The sequence below is a fragment of the Schistocerca cancellata genome, chromosome 8 (assembly GCF_023864275.1).
Source record: "Schistocerca cancellata isolate TAMUIC-IGC-003103 chromosome 8, iqSchCanc2.1, whole genome shotgun sequence".
Lineage (NCBI taxonomy): Eukaryota > Metazoa > Arthropoda > Insecta > Orthoptera > Acrididae > Schistocerca > Schistocerca cancellata.
The window spans coordinates 71290806-71310000 of record NC_064633.1 but is presented as its reverse complement, the minus strand read 5'-3'; the positions used below and the strand labels follow the sequence as shown (position 1 = coordinate 71310000).

The 19195-nt window shown below is 40.4% G+C and overlaps 1 protein-coding gene across 1 annotated transcript in view; it reads right to left on the bottom strand.

Moving 5' to 3' along the window:
• The window catches only part of LOC126095360 (1-phosphatidylinositol 4,5-bisphosphate phosphodiesterase-like), a 419315-nt gene that overhangs the window by 104164 nt on the left and 295956 nt on the right, over nucleotides 1-19195 (bottom strand). The gene's annotated exons all lie outside the window — the stretch shown is intronic.

Here is a 19195-nt window from a genome sequence, read left to right as displayed (position 1 = left end):
CAGAAACATAAGCATACAGTCCTGTTATGATAGTTCTTATCATCTTGGGAGATAGGAGTGACCAGTGTGTACTCACCATGAAGATGTAGTAGAAATGGGAACACTTTGTCACTGAGAATGTTGCAATAAACATCCTGTTAGATATTCACAGTAACCTCAATTAGTGAACCAAGTTTATGATCTGAAAAACACCACATAACCACTTCTGGCCTGAACTGCATCCACCACACACTGCAGGTTAAGCATCTCACTGGGCTGTCTATGCACTCAATGCCTCACAACATCTGATAAGAGGCAAAATCACAGCTCGTTGGGACCACACTACATGCCTCCAGTCAGCCACTGAAGAGTTTACATGTTGTTTGACCAACAGAAGATGTGCTGCTTTATGTGCTGCTGTGAGCAATGGGCTTTTGCTACGTACCCAATTCAAAATGATCACTGGATGTATTTCCTTTCACAATATTTACTCAGAAACTTCTTGAAATTGACCTGCAGTTCCTCACAGTGGCAATTCCTGTCGGATTTGAAACAGATTGTCATTGAAAAGGCATGAACTTTTCTCCTGTCCTTAAGATATTTTTGCAACCACTATTCTTATGCCAAGTTGCATGGCCTTCCTTGCGGACAGGTCGTCAGTTTACTTTTATACAGCAACAAATTGGGCAACTACATTCAAGGTGTGACCATGGGCGTGTCCAAACATGCTAGCTCCTTTCTGTTATGCTATGACATCTGCATGTTGACCCATCTCATTGAGTGGATTGCATACACCTGGCTGGCACATACTCACCACTTCACTACCACTACATCACATGACTGACTGGTATGAGTTCTACACTACCAGCAATAATCCAAAGCGACCAATGTGATCTTTCGAGGGGGTGACCAATATTTTGTCTGATAAGCTTACTTAAAATTTTATCTCTACGACCAAGTGAATTTGTGAGTTGCGAAATGATAAGCATACTAAAACAAACAAACATCTTCAGTGTGATTCATTTCCAACATGCTGTGTAACCAACAATCTGTTTCCATACCACAAAAGTTAAAAGGAAGGAAGATTAGTGTTTAATATCCCATCAAGAACAAGATCATTACAGACAGAGCATAAGCTCAGATAAAGGAAGGATAGGGGAAGAAATCAATCATGCCCTTTCAAAGAAAACATCCAAGCATTTGCCTTGCCAAGAAATCACAGAAAATGTAAATAAGAATGTCTGGATAGAAATCTGAACCACAGTCCTCCTGGATGCGAGTCCAGATGTCAAATGTAAGATGAATGTTTCTCAGCATGGTTAGGGGAATTTAATTTGATGTACATCTGAAGTTCCATTTTGTCCAATAGATTCAGAGTCATTGTAACTGGTGCTTTTGGCAGATGAGTCTTGCAAATCCATATAACCGTAATTTTATGTAGGTACACAAAAGGTTCAATCCTTAACACTGTTGTTTTGTCCCCAAAATTTCTGTAAACATCTGAATTCATTTTCCCATTGATAAAGGAGTGAACATGCTGGATAACTAAATGTTAAACTTGGAGAAGTCAGTCTTGAAAATGTAAAGCAGTTTCGTTACCCCAGGAGCAGGATAGGCAAAGAAGGAAGATGAAAGGATGGCACTGTCGAATGGCACTGTGGAAAGGTTTGTAAGAGGTAAAAAGTGCTTTCCTCAAAAAGAAATAGCTGCAAATATTCAAAAATAGAAAGCTAGAGTCTACAAAAAGACTCACTATAAGCTGTGTTTGCAGCACAGGCATGTATGGAAGGGAAACAAGGACAACGCGAAACACAAAAATGTAACAATTAAAAGTATTTGAAATGGGGCATTATAGAGGCTGTTGAGCGTCAGTTTGGCAGATTGAGTAAGAAGAAAAAGGTGTCCCACAATCAGCCAACAAGAAAAAATTCCTAATAAAGAATTCAGTGAATCAAAGAGATTGCATTTTTGAGGACATATTAAGATGCATACCTGAAGGAATGGTGGAAGGAAAGAACTGCACAGGCAGGCCTAAAGATGAGTATAGTGGGTCCCTGCCAATAATTATTGTGATGCATTTTCTGAGGTGGTCTGGCAAGTATATGCATATTTTGCTTCCACCATGAAAAGATGGAATCAGCCAAGAAAACATCATTGATTGGATTTTGTGTGATACACAGCACTAACAGAAAGATTCAATTTGTTTCTCATTGCAAATAAAATGTTTGTAAAGTGGAATTTTATGTGCAGTCAGTAATGTTATAACACACTAGCCTAGTGTGATACTCAGTTTAACACTACGTATTAACAGGCTGAAGACATCAACATCTTCACCTATATTCTACAAACAACTGTTCAGCACTTTGCTAACAGACACAGAACACTACAGTCCAGCACATGAGGTGATAATAGTAGGGAAAAGAAGACATGGTGAACAAATATTTACATATCTTATGACACTTTTTGTCTCCACAATACTAATTCAGCCTGATACAGTTATCACTTTCAAGAAATTTTTGTGGAGAAAACCACCAATAAGTGCTTTGCAGAGGGTACTTCACATTGTATCATGTATTAGGGTTTCTTCCTATTACATTCACACATGGAGCATGGGAATAATTATTCCTTAAAACCTCTGTGAATGTTGTAATTAGCCCAATTTCATCTTTTTGGTTCCTCCAAGAGTTATTGCCCATTCCTGAATTCCTTAGTTAATACTGTTCCTTGAAACATTGTAAAGAGGTTTTTGTGGAAAAGTTGGCATATATCTTCAACTTTTACCCAGTTCTGGTTTTTCAGCATCACTGCCATTTATTTTATGTCAATTACAACTGTACATTTGTTGATAAGTGTCAATGTGGTAGTGAGCCAAATGCTTTTCTCTCAAGTCAAGAAATACTGCATCTACCTCACTGTTGTGATCCATGGCTTTCAGGATGTAATGTGAAAAATATGTGAGTTGGGTTTCCCATAACCAATATTTGTGGAATAAATGCTGGTTAGTAGGAAGAGATTATTCCATTTGAGATAATCAGGACTCCAGTAACAACTTAGCAGCACTGCTGCTTGGCAGTACTTACAGCAGATACACGGAATACTAAAGGTCAGCACATGAAGTGGTGAAAGTAGGGCAAAGAAGACATAATGAACAAACATTTATATATCTGTGGCCTCTATTGTTGTTATCTACTGACTGAGAAAACCCATGTTCCCACAATAATAAGCCAGCCAGGTATAATTATCACTTTCAAGACATTTTTGAGGGACAGCTTGAAAATGAGTAGCGTACTTGGCAGCATTAGTATTGTCGTTAGATGGGTGCACCACTCAATAACTATGAAGGGTGTTGATAATGCATGCACCGCTAACCTGTGATCTTGTTCAGAGTGCGCACTGTAATCGATTATAGTTCGCTGTCCTGGTGCGGGTGGCGCTCCTGTGGTGATTTGCTATGACGTCGCTGGCGTGTGTTTGTGGTGGCCGGCAGAAAGCGAGAGGGTAGTTGGTTTTCCGGGGACTGCACGGAACGTGAAGTTCGCTCTGCCTGACCTGCTAGTGACTAGTGCTAAGGTTGTTGTGCCTCGCAGTATTAGCAAAGTGGTCTGGGGTGGAGGCGGCTCAGGCAGAGCGAACTTCACGTTCTGTGCAGTCCCCAGAAAACCAACTACCCTCTCGCTTTCCGCCATCCACCGCAAACACACGCCAGCGACATCATAGCAAATCGTCACCGGAGCACCACCTGCACCATGACAGTGAACTATAATCAATTACAGTGCGCACTCTGAACAAGATCACAGGTTAGCAGCACGCGCCATATCAGGTGTTATGAGATGGGTAAGCATTTGTTCATCATGTCCTCTAACCCCTACTTTCCTCATCTTGTGTGCTGACCCATGTCACATTGTCTGCAATATATACCACCACACAGCAGCACTACATAGTCACTACATAGCTCTGATTACTCTTTTTGTTTCTATTAATGCATATTGTTACAGCAAACGTTGCTCTACACTAATTTGGGATTACTTTATTCTACGAACAATAAAACATTACTTTTTTAAAAACTGTGTATTCATCTACATAGTGCAGAAATGAAAACACAAATATCTGCCAAAACATAAGAGTAACACCTCACACATGATATATGCAGTTCATTGATGGTGTTTGATGCAGCATAGTTGGCTGTTTGATGCAGTTGGCAATTGACAGAAAAGCATCAAATCAGCCTTAGGGTTGATAAACAAAACAACAACAGACCTTGTCAAAACCAGGAAAAACAGCTCTAGTCATCACACTACCCCTGGTGAACTTCACTCTTGCCACAACTCACTAGGCCAAACACTATCTACCAGTTGACAACCCATAGTAACCACGCCCAGTAACTAGGTGTAGTGCACCCCAGATTTTTTGCACATCACAGTCATGTTGTGCAAAGTGGGCCTAAGCATTTTCAGTTCTTTGACAAGATGCCTGAACCTGTACCATCTTCTGACACATTGCGTCCTCTCCAATGCTTGATTATTTTGGAGTTTTGACACATTTGTGTATCCTGTGATAATCTCATGTATGCCCCTCAGTGAAACATGTTGGGACACTTGCTGGTTTTGTTGTTTGTTAATGAGCTAGCAGAAAATTTAACATGAACATCAAACATTAAATAGGTGACACAGTCATCTATAATCAAAAATTGTCTGAACAAATATCCAGTCAGATTGTGATAAGATTTCACAATGATGCAAAGGTGGGAAACCCATTTTAAATGTTCAGAAATGTAAACCTCTACATTTCACAAAATGGTAAAGGTTAATATCCTCTGACTTCAATACAGATGTCACAACTGGACTCAATCAACTCCTACAGTGTGTAACAATCTGTGGAGATATGAAATAAAATGATCTACATATGATAAGTTGTAGGTGAAGCAAGTAGCACACTTCAGGTCAATGTTAGAATATCTTAGAAATTCAATCTGTTTACAAAGGAGTTTGCTTACAAAACACTTGTTTGACCATGCTAGAGTATTGCTAAAGTGTGTCTGACCCAAACCAAATAGGGCTAACAGTGATACTGAAGATGTACAAAGAACAGTAGCATAAACAGTTGCATATTTGTTTCAGGTAGACATTTGAATTTAGACATAACATAGCCTGTGATAGCCTACTTACAAACTTCCTGACAGATTAAAACTGTGTACCAGACTGAAACCTTTGCCTTTTGTGGGCATGTGATTTACCAACGGATCTATACAAGCAGGACTCATGAACCATCCACACAGTTTCAGCAGCTAAGGTCCCAGATTTGAGCCTCAACATCTATACACAGTTTTAATCTCACAAGAAGTTTCAAATCAGTGAACACTCCACTGTAATGTGAAAATTTATTTAGGGAACAATCCCTACAAATTTTCACAAACTAATATAAAATTAGTGAGCTATGCTTATAGTATAACCCCTTACATATCCATCCCATACTGACCACATAGAGAAGATTTGACTAATTACTGCAAACACACATGCTTTCAAGCAGACATTTCTTCTACAGTCCATACAAAAATAGAAGAAATGCTGATAAATAGTACACTGAAAAATAACCTTGCCATGCACTCTTCTTAATTTAGTAAGCATCTCAGACAGAGGCCAGCTGTATTAATTTGTGCTCATTTTCAAGGAAGGGAGAAGAAAGGTTGGGTGTTCTGTAATGACAATAAAGAAGTCATAAGAGGCAGACCAGTAAGTGAGATAGAAAGAGAATGGGGAAGGTTACTGGCCATATCCCAGTATTCCTCTTAACTGATTCAGGGGACACTGAAAACTGCTATGTGAATAGCCAAGCAGGGATTTGTACCCCATAACTTCGGAATGCACATCCAATGCCTTAACCATTGCCCCAACTCAGTCAGCCTCATTTCTAAGCTAACCTAGTACTTCCCTGGACTGAAACTGTCCAGAACTGATAAAAGTTGCTACCATAGTATTGAGCTCCTTGTGTCAAATTATCAGTAAATGATACATACTGGAGAATCCATAACTGTAGCATTTTTTGGTGACTGGTGTTTTTATTTACTTTTTCCAACATTAAAATGATAGCTTCACATTGTAATGGGGCACCCTCCTCTAACATTACCTTTTTTTACATAGAAATATTTGATACCATTTACACTATCAATTCCTGTACAGGTGAACATTATCTCAGTTAACTAAAAGTTAACTGAGATATGATGTATTATATTTCAGGCTAAAATGTATAAAAGGAAATTAATGTGTTACAACCAATATGTACTAACAGTTAAAATTACTCTTCTTTTAAAAATATTTGGAATTAGGACATATCTGGCATACTTGAAAGTCATATTATTAATCGCACAATCTGATGATAATTATAAAATTTATTTCTTGACTTATTTACAAAATAATGATATAGTTTAGCGAAGATCCTTTTTTCGTCAAGAAAGTTTGTAAACTCTTTTGCTCTGTAAACTCTCTGGAATATTGTGAGTACCGCAGAATGTAGGGAGTAGTGGGCATGCCTCTGATGGAATCAGATGTGTTTTTGATTGTGTCACTAATAATGTAATTTGTGGTGTGATAGAAGTGGAAATTGTAAAGACGGTGTGATATTGAAAAATGTGACAAAGAATAAAATTCAAGAATAATACAGGCAAATCTTTATCAGTTATTTAGTCATCAGGAAACCACATAGTTATAACAAAAATTAAAGCCTCAAGAATGTAACCCTAGATGCAAGAATTGGAGCCAACAAAAAGCAGAGAAAATGAAGATAAGTAAAAAGTTTTTCTTTTGTATGTCTTACGTCTCTCGAAGCTTTTGAAAACAATGAAGAGACTAAGAGAAATTTAATGGTGATGTGTGGGAGGACAAGATTACAACATACAGCCCAGTAAATATTAGAAGGAATTTTGCTGAATGTGGAGAGTAGTGTCAACAAGTGGAATCAGAGGTGAAGATGTTGTACGAGCTAGAAAATTTAGTTCAACTAGCTCTGATACTTTAGACTCTGGAGTGAATGTGTATTTAGTGCTTGCATCAAGTTGTGATATAATTCTACTGAATTATCTGTTCTTGTTTTTAATCAAAGATTGATTGAATTGGAACACTGTAGGAAAATGAAAGAAACTGGAGTCAATATGCAGGCTAACTAACAGTGGTTGCTTCTCAGATAACATCGATGAGCAGAATTAGAAAGATAGCAAATAATAGTGGTACCATAAAGATTCAATGGCACACATCATTATGTTGTAAATGAGCTTACTCTCTGTCCACAACAGAGCTGCACATACGTCAAGACACTATTTCTTTTTTTAATTGTGTACTTATTCTATACAAGGAGCACATCTTTCCAATACAAACAACATATTAAGACACCCTGGCAAATCTGAACACTCATTTAAAATGACTGTTACCTTTTCTCTCTTCCGACTCCCCCTACTATGCTTAACTTGTGCACATTAGTTTAAGTGTACTGGGGTGGCTGTATTTGAAGTTACAAACCCTTAAACAGCATCAAACATAACATTCTTTGATCTAACAACCAAATTTGCTCTGATGGCCCACTTACGATCTAAGAATATTCTTTCTAAATGCATAAAGTTATCGGAACTCATAGTATCGCAGATATAATGGAATGAAAATAAAAACATGAACAACATTAAAACTGCAAGATACATTCCTGGAAATTGAAATAAGAACACCGTGAATTCATTGTCCCAGGAAGGGGAAACTTTATTGACACATTCCTGGGGTCAGATACATCACATGATCACACTGACAGAACCACAGGCACATAGACACAGGCAACAGAGCATGCACAATGTCGGCACTAGTACAGTGTATATCCACCTTTCGCAGCAATGCAGGCTGCTATTCTCCCATGGAGACGATCGTAGAGATGCTGGATGTAGTCCTGTGGAACGGCTTGCCATGCCATTTCCACCTGGCGCCTCAGTTGGACCAGCGTTCGTGCTGGACGTGCAGACCACGTGAGACGACGCTTCATCCAGTCCCAAACATGCTCAATGGGGGACAGATCCAGAGATCTTGCTGGCCAGGGTAGTTGACTTACACCTTCTAGAGCACGTTGGGTGGCACGGGATACATGCGGACGTGCATTGTCCTGTTGGAACAGCAAGTTCCCTTGCCGGTCTAGGAATGGTAGAACGATGGGTTCAATGACGGTTTGGATGTACCGTGCACTATTCAGTGTCCCCTTGACGATCACCAGTGGTGTACGGCCAGTATAGGAGATCGCTCCCCACACCATGATGCCGGGTGTTGGCCCTGTGTGCCTCGGTCGTATGCAGTCCTGATTGTGGCGCTCACCTGCACGGCGCCAAACACGCATATGACCATCATTGGCACCAAGGCAGAAGCGACTCTCATCGCTGAAGACGACACGTCTCCATTCGTCCCTCCATTCACGCCTGTCGCGACACCACTGGAGGCGGGCTGCACGATGTTGGGGCGTGAGCGGAAGACGGCCTAACGGTGTGCGGGACCGTAGCCCAGCTTCATGGAGACGGTTGCGAATGGTCCTCGCCGATACCCCAGGAGCAATGGTGTCCCTAATTTGCTGGGAAGTGGCGGTGCGGTCCCCTACGGCACTGCGTAGGATCCTACGGTCTTGGCGTGCATCCGTGCATCGCTGCGGTCCGGTCCCAGGTCAACGGGCACGTGCACCTTCCGCCGACCACTGGTGTCAACATCGATGTACTGTGGAGACCTCACGCCCCATGTGTTGAGCAATTCGGCGGTACGTCCACCCGGCCTCCCGCATGCCCACTATACGCCCTCGCTCAAAGTCCGTCAACTGCACATACGGTTCACGTCCACACTGTCGCGGCATGCTACCAGTGTTAAAGACTGCGATGGAGCTCCGTATGCCACGGCAAACTGGCTGACACTGACGGCGGTGGTGCACAAATGCTGCGCAGCTAGCGCCATTCGACGGCCAACACCGCGGTTCCTGGTGTGTCCGCTGTGCCGTGCGTGTGATCATTGCTTGTACAGCCCTCTCGCAGTGTCCGGAGCAAGTATGGTGGGTCTGACACACCGGTGTCAATGTCTTCTTTTTTCCATTTCCAGGAGTGTAGAACCGGTAGCAATAAAGGAAGTTTTACTTATTGTGTGTCTCCAGTGCAGTTACAACACTAGATGATGGAAAATCCAGGATGGAATGTAACAATACGAGAGAAGGAAAGTTGCTACTCACCATATAGCGAAGATGCTGAGACCTAGATGCAAGACCTGTCCCATACATCCTCCTACCACCACCCACTCCAGTCCGATCACTAACATCACCTATCCCATCAAAGGCAGGGCTACCTGTGAAACCAGTTATGTGATTTACAAGCTAAGCTGCAACCTCTGTGCTGCAATCTATGTAGGCATGACAACCAACAAGCTGTTTGTTTGCATGAAAGGCCACTGACAAAGTGTAGCCAAAAAACAAGTGGACCACCCTGTTGCTGAACAAACTGCCAAACACGATATCCTTCATCTCAATGACTGCTTCACAGCCTGTGCCATATGGATCCTTCCCGCCAACATCAGCTTTTCTTAATTGCGCAGATGGGAACTTTCCCTGCAATACATCCTATGTTCCCATAACCCTCCTAGCCTCAACCTTCGTTAGTCATTGTCCTCACCCATCCACCCTCCTCCCTGTTCCCATTCCAGCGCTACACAGGCATCATTTCAGCACCACACCCAGTCTTTTAATTTCTTTTCATTTATTTCTCTCCTTTCTGCTACTTACTCCCTCCCCCCTCTGCACCTTCTCTCCTACCCTCCATCTAAACTGCATCGCCACTCCCATCATGCACTGGTGCTGCTGTTCGCCGTGTGGTTTTCTCTCTCTGAGACTGCAGGCGTGTGTGCAAGTTCTGTGTGTGTGTGTGTGTGTGTAAGTGTGTGTGTGTACTGCTGACAAAGGCCTTAATGGCCAAAAGCTCTGATTGTATGAATCTTTTTATGCGCCTATCACGACTCAGCATCTCCGCTATATGGTGAGTTACAATACTGGATGATTATACTTGTACTTCATTTGGAAGTATATAGAGTATGATGACCGGACATCCCATTTTTAATGGGACTCTTCCTTTTTGTCCATTGTGTGTGCCAAAAAACTTTTAATGGGATCTCAAATGCCCCATTTTTTGTAGGCCCAACCTTGTCAATAATTTTAACTTTTTCATTTAGTTTTCTTTGGGTTTAATTTGCTTTATACATCAGCTTTGTCTCACATGTGTTTCATACTTTCTTACTGAGAGTCAAGTGCACCTCAAATGTTCCAGGGAATGCAATTACTAACTCCTCTTTCTTAGCATATCCAAATAAAGTTGAGATCCACAGTATTACTTCCAAGGAATCTCATCAGTCATTTATAATCAAGAAGGTAGTGTCTAATAAATCACACCAACATATCATCAAACCTAACAAACAATTCCTTGAACCAGAAGTTTATTTTCATAATTTACAAGAGCTAAAAAATAAACTAAATGAGTTAGAAATTTTAATTATAAGTGGAAATGATCTGTTAGATGTGCAGATATGGTGTATTAATGAATATTTCATGAGGTCTTTCAAAATAGAAAGTGCTGTACTACCACAATTCAAATTTGTGAGTCACTTATCAAGAAAACTGTCAGAGGTGGTGCGAGCTGCATACCTGTGACAGACATTACCACCACACCATTAGACACATGCAGTTTCTGTAGTTTTGAAAAAGAATTAGAACTGTCATGCGTAAAGCTTACAGACCTGAATATCTATACAATAACTGCTTACAAATCACCCTATGGCAACATGAGCACTTTATACAAAAATCTAGCATTAGTAATAGAAAAAAATAAGTAACACAAAATTTTACAGTCTCTTATTTATGACGCTCGAACTGTTGACAGCAAAGAAGCAATCTTAGACATTTCCTGGCTATTATCTTAACTGTCACTTACAAACAAAAAGTGTAAACAGGGACAGAACACCCTCCAACTGGATCACTCTCAGGAACCATCAGATCATATCAGAGTAATAAAGTATTTCTCTCTGTTAGCAAAACTGAATTAGGCAGTAGTGAAGAATTTAGGAAATACTTTACTTCTTATAAAAACATATTTAGGAATGTAGCTAGTGCACCCAAAAAGCTACAAATGATAACCTCCTCAAGCAATCATAAAATAAAAGCAAATGCATGTGGAAAATCATTAATAGGAACACTGGTAGAGGAAAACAACATACAAGTAACATTAATCTAAAAGTTTGGCTTCCAAGGAAAGAAAACTACTGCTGATGCAACACAAGAATTATTAGCTCTTAGTCTGAAGCTTGTAACAAAAAACTTCCAGACACAGGTATTTTACTAACTTCAAAAGGACATTTCACATGGTTAATCACAGCATATTGCTGCAAAAGATGTATTTCTATGCAATAATAGTAACCACAGGCCACTGGTTTTAAAGCTGTCTGAAAGATCAACATCAGTATGTTGAAGTAAATGAAACCAAGCCCTCAGGAACAGCCACCACCACAAATACTTCCACATAAGCCATAAATCAAGGCATTCCTCAAGGCAGCCTTAGGTCCCTTGTTGTTTTTACATTACATAAAAGATCTTCCACATAACCCATCAGACACCAAAACCCTTCTGTTTGACAATGACGCCACTATTCTCATATCTGCTACAGAAGAGACTCTCCAGTTTGCTGTAGGTATAACCACAGATCAATTAAACTCATTGCTTAAAGATAAGCCAATACATACTAGAAATATTACATGTCACTAAGAAAAGCATTAACAAACTTGACAGAACTATGGGATTGCCACTATCATGGCACAAGATCAAAAACTTCTTTACGACGAATTCCCCACTCAACAAACTTGTACAGTAATGGTGTTAAATGTACGAGAATAAAATTATACACTCACCAAGCAACATCAATAAAAGAAATTCAGAAATAAATTTAAAATGAAACACTATTTTTACACCACTTGGGAATTTTTGTACTCTGACTTGTCCTAATAAACAAAAGTATATTAAAACTTTCATCATTTCAGCCATTTTCATGTACATCTTATGCTATCCGTAGAAATAAAAGTAAAAAATGCTACTGATTGAGTATATAAGTCATCTCCCCTGCTCATGCAGCACATAAGAAAATAAGATAATAAACTATATGAAGTTGTACCTATTAGAACCTGTGTTATGTAGCTAAAATGCCACTATCAGTATTATAATGTTGCTGACTGCTGTTTGTAAACAGCCTTTGGTAAAATTTTGTCAACATTCTGTATAATATTCATGTTGTATATATTGTAATATGTATTTTTGTGCTGACTTAGCCCATGTAACGTATATTTTTGTACTGAATTATTCCATACTAATTATACAAGCTACCATACTTATTTGATCCATGGGACAAATAACAATAAATGAAATAGCTGTCACATTTCAGCTAGTAAGTCTCCTTGGCGCTTGATCTATAACGAGACAGGAGAGTGAAAGTACACATTGACAGTAGAGGTATGGAGAGAAAACTTTCCACTATGTTGCGCAGTGCTGGCAACTCTGGTGTGAGCTTTGTTTTCAAACACCGTGCTTATCTGTAGTGACAAATACGAATTACCTACACACTGTTATATCTCATAGATTAGCAGTAGCCAACACATGACCAAATGTTTTCAGTTGTAGAAAGATTTGGAGAGCATGATTGCCAGGGAAACAGTCAAATGCTCTCTGTATTAAGGAAGGTCAGAACAGCACAAGAACATGCATCCTTGTATTACCTTTCTGAAAAATAATGTCATGGTAATCTTGAGGATAGGGCACAGCCACAGGCCTCAACAAATCAGAAACATAACAGCTGAAGTCAAAATTACTGGCTATGTGTACAAGAGAAAATCATGTTGCATACCCAATGGCACCTATTCCATCACTGAGCTCTAGGATGATGATGAATGCAATCTCACTGTGCCACTACTATGTCCAGTGTTGTTACCGGGTGCACCACTGGTGTATATTTATCATTCGGCAAATAAGCCCATTTCCTAACTCAAGAAAGTGAAATGGCTGTATGATCCTTAATAACAATGCATCTGTCATCTCAGGCACCAGTAATCTGGGGCCTTCGAGAACCTGAATAGCTTTGAGTATGACCTTCCTGAGCCTATCAATTCGATTTAATAATCACTTAACAGCCATGGGGTCTCAACCAAAATGAAAACAGTATCATATAACAATAAACCACAGTCTCAATAGGCAACGATCATGCTCCTTTCAAATTTTGATGGGTGCTGGTTGACATTTCTCGTTCCTACATGGGACAGGATATGATCTTCTTACTATGAACCAATACTCAAATGCAATTTATGACTGAGGAACCTGAAACATCATCTTTCTTTATATACAGAATGTTGATGGTGCTACACCTAGTACCATTGTGCTGTTGCACTGAAATGATGACCATTTGTAGAATGAAACATCCAGCACACTTTACCAATTTTACATTTGTTGCTTACTGCCTTCACAGTGGTGCTGCAATTTTAACAGCCACCAGTGTATTATGAGGCTGGAGACAACGCCATTTAGTTCCTGGGTAGGATGCTACTTAGGAGATTGCTTACGGAACACCTGTGCAAACCCATCCCAGAATATTACTGAAGTGTGTGTGACCCATACCAAACAAGATCAACATGATTATAGAGTGTACACTGAGGTGACAAAAGTCATGGGCTAGCGATATGAACATATACAGACGGCAGTAGTATCACATATGTTGTTGATGCCGTATTCAGTCCAGAGACTGGTTAGATGCAGCTCTCGATGCTACTCTATCCTGTGAAAGCTTCTTCATCTCCAAGTACCTACTGCAACCTACATCCTTCTGAATCTGTTTAATGTATTCATCTCTTGGTCTCCCTCTACGATTTTTACCCTCCACGCAGCCCTCCAATACTAAATTTGTGATCCCTTGATGCTTCAGAACTTGTCCTACCAACCGATCCCTTCTTCTAGCTAAGTTGTGCCACAAATTCCTCTTCTCTCCAATTCTATTCAGTACCTCCTCATTAGTTACATGATCTACCCATCTAATCTACAGCATTCTTCTGTAGCACCACATTTCAAAAGCTTCTATTCTCTTCTTGTCCAAACTATTTATCATTCATGTTTCACTTCCATACATGGCTACACTCCATACAAATACTTTCAGAAATGACTTCCTGACACTTAAATCTATATTCGATGTTAACAAATTTCTCTTCTTCAGAAAGACTTTGCTTGCCATTGCCAGTCTACATTTTAGATCCTCTCTACTTTGACCATCATCAGTTGATTTGCTCCCCAAATAGCAAAACCCCTTTACTACTTGAAGTGTCTCATTTCCCAAGCTAATTCCCTCAGCATCACCCGACTTAATTCGACTACATTCCATTATCCTCGTTTTTCTTTTGTTGATGTTCATCTTATATCCTCCTTTCAAGACACTGTCCATTCTGTTCAACTGCTCTTTCAAGTCCTTTGCTGTCTCTGACAGAATTACAATGTCATTATCAAATCTCAAAGTTTTTATTTCTTCCATGGCTTTTAATTCCTACACCAAATTTTTCTTTTGTTTCCTTTACTGCTTGCTCAATATACGAGAGCAGTTCAATAAGTAATGCAACACATTTTTTTTCTCGGCCAATTTTGGTCGAAAAAACCGGAAATTTCTTGTGGAATATTTTCAAACATTCCCGCTTCGTCTCGTATAGTTTCATTGACTTCCGACAGGTGGCAGCGCTGTACGGAGCTGTTAAAATGGCGTCTGTAACGGATGTGCGTTGCAAACAACGGGCAGTGATCGAGTTTCTTTTGGCGGAAAACCAGGGCATCTCAGATATTCATAGGCATTTGCAGAATGTCTACGGTGATCTGGCAGTGGACAAAAGTACGGTTAGTCGTTGGGCAAAGCGTGTGTCATCATCGCCACAAGGTCAAGCAAGACTGTCTGATCTCCCGCGTGCGGGCCGGCCGTGCACAGCTGTGACTCCTGCAATGGCGGAGCGTGCGAACACACTCGTTCGAGATGATTGACGGATCACCATCAAACAACTCAGTGCTCAACTTGACATCTCTGTTGGTAGTGCTGTCACAATTGTTCACCAGTTGGGATATTCAAAGGTTTGTTCCTGCTGGGTCCCTCGTTGTCTAACCGAACACCATAAAGAGCAAAGGAGAACCATCTGTGTGGAATTGCTTGCTCGTCATGTGGCTGAGGGTGACAATTTCTTGTCAAAGATTGTTACAGGTGATGAAACATGGGTTCATCACTTCGAACCTGAAACAAAACGGCAATCAATCGAGTGGCGCCACACCCACTCCCCTACCAAGAAAAAGTTTAAAGCCATACCCTCAGCCGGTAAAGTCATAGTTACAGTCTTCTGGGACGCTGAAGGGGATATTCTGTTTGATGTCCTTCCCCATGGTCAAACGATCAACTCTGAAGTGTATTGTGCTACTCTTCAGAAATTGAAGAAACGACTTCAGCATGTTCGTAGGCACAAAAATCTGAACGAACTTCTCCTTCTTCATGACAACGCAAGACCTCACACAAGTCTTCGCACCCAAGAGGAGCTCACAAAACTTCAGTGGACTGTTCTTCCTCATGCGCCCTACAGCCCCGATCTAGCACCGTCGGATTTCCATATGTTTGGCCCAATGAAGGACGCAATCCGTGGGAGGCACTACGCAGATGATGAAGTAGTTATTGATGCAGTACGACGTTGGCTCTGACATCAACCAGTGGAATGGTACCGTGCAGGCATACAGGCCCTCATTTCAAGGTGGCGTAAGGCCGTAGCATTGAATGGAGATTACGTTGAAAAATAGTGTTGTGTAGCTAAAAGATTGGGGAATAAACTGGTGTATTTCAATGCTGAATAAAACAACCCCTGTTTCAGAAAAAAAATGTGTTGCATTACTTATTGAACTGCCCTCGTATAGATTAACTAACGTCGGGGATAGGCTACAACCCTGTCTCACTCCCTTCCCAACCACTGCTTCCCTTTCATGCCCTTGACTCTTATAACTGCCATCTGGTTTCTGTTCAAATTGTTAATAGCCTTTTGCTACCTGTATTTGACCCCTGCCACCTTCAGAATTTGAAAGAGAGGGTTGATGTTGTTGTTGTGGTCTTCAGTCCTGAGACTGGTTTGATGCAGCTCTCCATGCTACTCTATCCTGTGCAAGCTGCTTCATCCCCCAGTACCTATTGCAGCCTACATTCTTCTGAATCTGCTTAGTGTATTCATCTCTTGGTGTCCCTCTATGATTTTGACCCTCCACGCTGCCCTCCAATGCTAAATTTGTGATCCCTTGATGCTTCAGAACATGTCCTACCAACTGGTCCCTTCTTCTTGTCAAGTTGTGCCACAAACTCCTCCCCAATTCCATTCAATACTTCCTCATTAGTTATGTGATCTACCCATCTAATCTTCAGCATTCTTCTGTAGCACCACATTTCAAAAGCTTCTATTCTCTTCTTGTCTAAACTATTCATTGTTCATGTTTCATTACCATACATGGTTACACTCCATACAAATACTTTAAGAAAAGACTGCCTGACACTTAAATCTACACTCAATGTTAGCAAATTTCTCTTCTTCAGAAAAACTTTGCTTGCCACAGCCAGTCTACATTTCATATCCTCTCTACTGCGACCATCATCAGTTATTTTCTCCCCAAATAGCAAAACTTCTTTACTACTTTAAGTGTCTCATTTCCTAACCTAATTCCTTCAGCATCACCTGATTTAATTCGACTACATTCCATTATCCTTGTTTTGCTTTTGTTGATGTTGATCTTATATCCTCCTTTCAAGACACTGTACATTCCGTTCAACAGCTCTTCCAGGTCCTTTGCTGTCTCACAGAATTACAATGCCATTATCAAATCTCAAAGTTTTTATTTCTTCCATGGATTTTAATTCCTACACCGAATTTTTCTTTTGTTTCCTTTACTGCTTCCTCAATATATAGATTAACTAACATCGGGGATAGGCTACAACCCTGTCTCACTCCCTTCCCAACCACTGCTTCCCTTTCATGCCCCTTGACTCTTATAACTGCCATCTGGTTTCTGTTCAAATTGTAAATAGCCTTTTGCTCCTGCCACCTTCAGAATTTGAAAGAAAGTATTCCAGTCAACATTGTCAAAAGCTTTCTCTAAGTCTACAAATGCAAGAAATGTAGGTTTGCCTTTCCTAAATCTATCTTCTAAGATAAGTCGTAAGGTCAGTATGGCCTCAGGTGTTCCAACATTTCTACGGAATCCAAACTGATCTTCCCTGACATCGGCTTCTACCAGTTTTTCCATTCGTCTGTAAAGAATTCATGTTAGTATTTTGCAGTCATGACTTATTAAACTGATAGTCTGGTAATTTTCATGCCTGTCACCACCTGCTTTCTTTGGGTTTGGAATTATTATATCATTCTTGAAGTCAGAGGGTGTTTTACCTGTCTCATACATCTTGCTCACCAGATGGTAGGGTTTTGTCATGGCTATGTCATATATACAAGGTATAAAAGAGCAATGCATTGATGGAGCTGTCATTTGTACTCAGGTGATTCATACGAAAAAGTTTCTATTGTGATTATGGCTGCACAGCAGGAATTAAAAGACTTAGAACATAGAATGTTTGTTAGAGTTAGACACATAGAATATTCAATTTCAGAAACTGTTAGGAAATTAAATATTCTGAGATCCAGAAAGTCAAGAGCGTGCTGAGAATACCAAATTTCAGACATGGGCAATGCAGTGGTCAACGGCCTTTTCATAATGACTGAGAGCAGAGCTTACAGCATGATATCACTTGCAGTGCCTCTCCTGGACTCGTGACCATATCGGTTGGACCATAGATGATTGTAAAACCATGATCTGCTCAGATGAGTCTCAATTTCACTTAGTAAGAACCAATGGTAAGTTCCAAGCGTGGCACGGACCCCATGAAGCCGTGGACCCACATTGTCAACAAGGCATTGCGCCAGCTGGTAGTGGCTCCATAATGGCGTGTGGCATGGTCTGCGTTCACATGAAATGGACATGGTCCTCTGAACCAACTGAACCAATTGTTGACTAGAAATGGTTATGTTCAGCTACTTTGAGACCACTTGCGGTCATTCATGGAATTAATGTTCCCAATCAAAGACAGCATTTTTTATGGATGGCAATGTGCCTTGTCACCAGGCCACAATTATTCGTGACTGGTTTGGAAGACATTCGTCAATGTGATCACCCAACGTGAGTCCAATCAAATATTTATTGAACGTAATTGAGAGGTCAGTTCATGTACAAAATCCTGCATTGGCAACACCTTCGCAATTACAGATGGCTATAGAGGCAACATGGCTCAGTATTTCTCCAGGAGACTTCCGACGACTTGTTGAACCCACGCCACATCACACTGCTGCACTACACTGGGCAAAAGCAGGTCCAACACAGTATTAACAGATATCCCACGACTTGTCACCTCTCAGTGTATACCAAGAGAGGCATCATGATTGGTTTGTTCACTCCCTGAAAAGTATCACGTGGAAGTTGAAGAACCTGAACTGGCAGAAGCTTGAAAATAGACTTAATTAACACTGTGAAAGCCTACTTACAGAGTTTCCAGAACCAGTACCAAGTGAAGAATATTGGAATACAATACAGCCCCCTACAATTGCTTTCACTGGGGCTACTAAGACAAGATTAGACTAATTACAGCAGACATAGAGCCATTTAAGCAGTCATTCGACCTGTGCTCCAAACACAAATGGAAAGGGACAAAACTTTAATATGTGGTACAAAGGGATGTATCTTCTGCCATGCACCTCACAACGGTTTGCAGAATATGCTTGTAGATACAGAAATGGGAAATTGTCAAAAAATCCTTCTAATTATATCCATAAATTGGAAATACATTGTGATTAAATTGATCATTTTCAAATTTAATATTCATTGTGTTCTTAATGATTACTGTTTCAGGTAGGAAGAAGACTCTTTCGTTAGTATTTGTCATGAACTGTAATGTAGCTTTCTGTTAAGAAATTCATTTCTTGAACATCATTTTCCTTTGCCTTTCTCTGCTGTTCTTGTTTCAATATGGAGTGATATTTCATCTGTGGACATATCAAATAATTGCTACAACACTGAAATTTCCAAGGGATTCTTGAATTTTATGCTATTA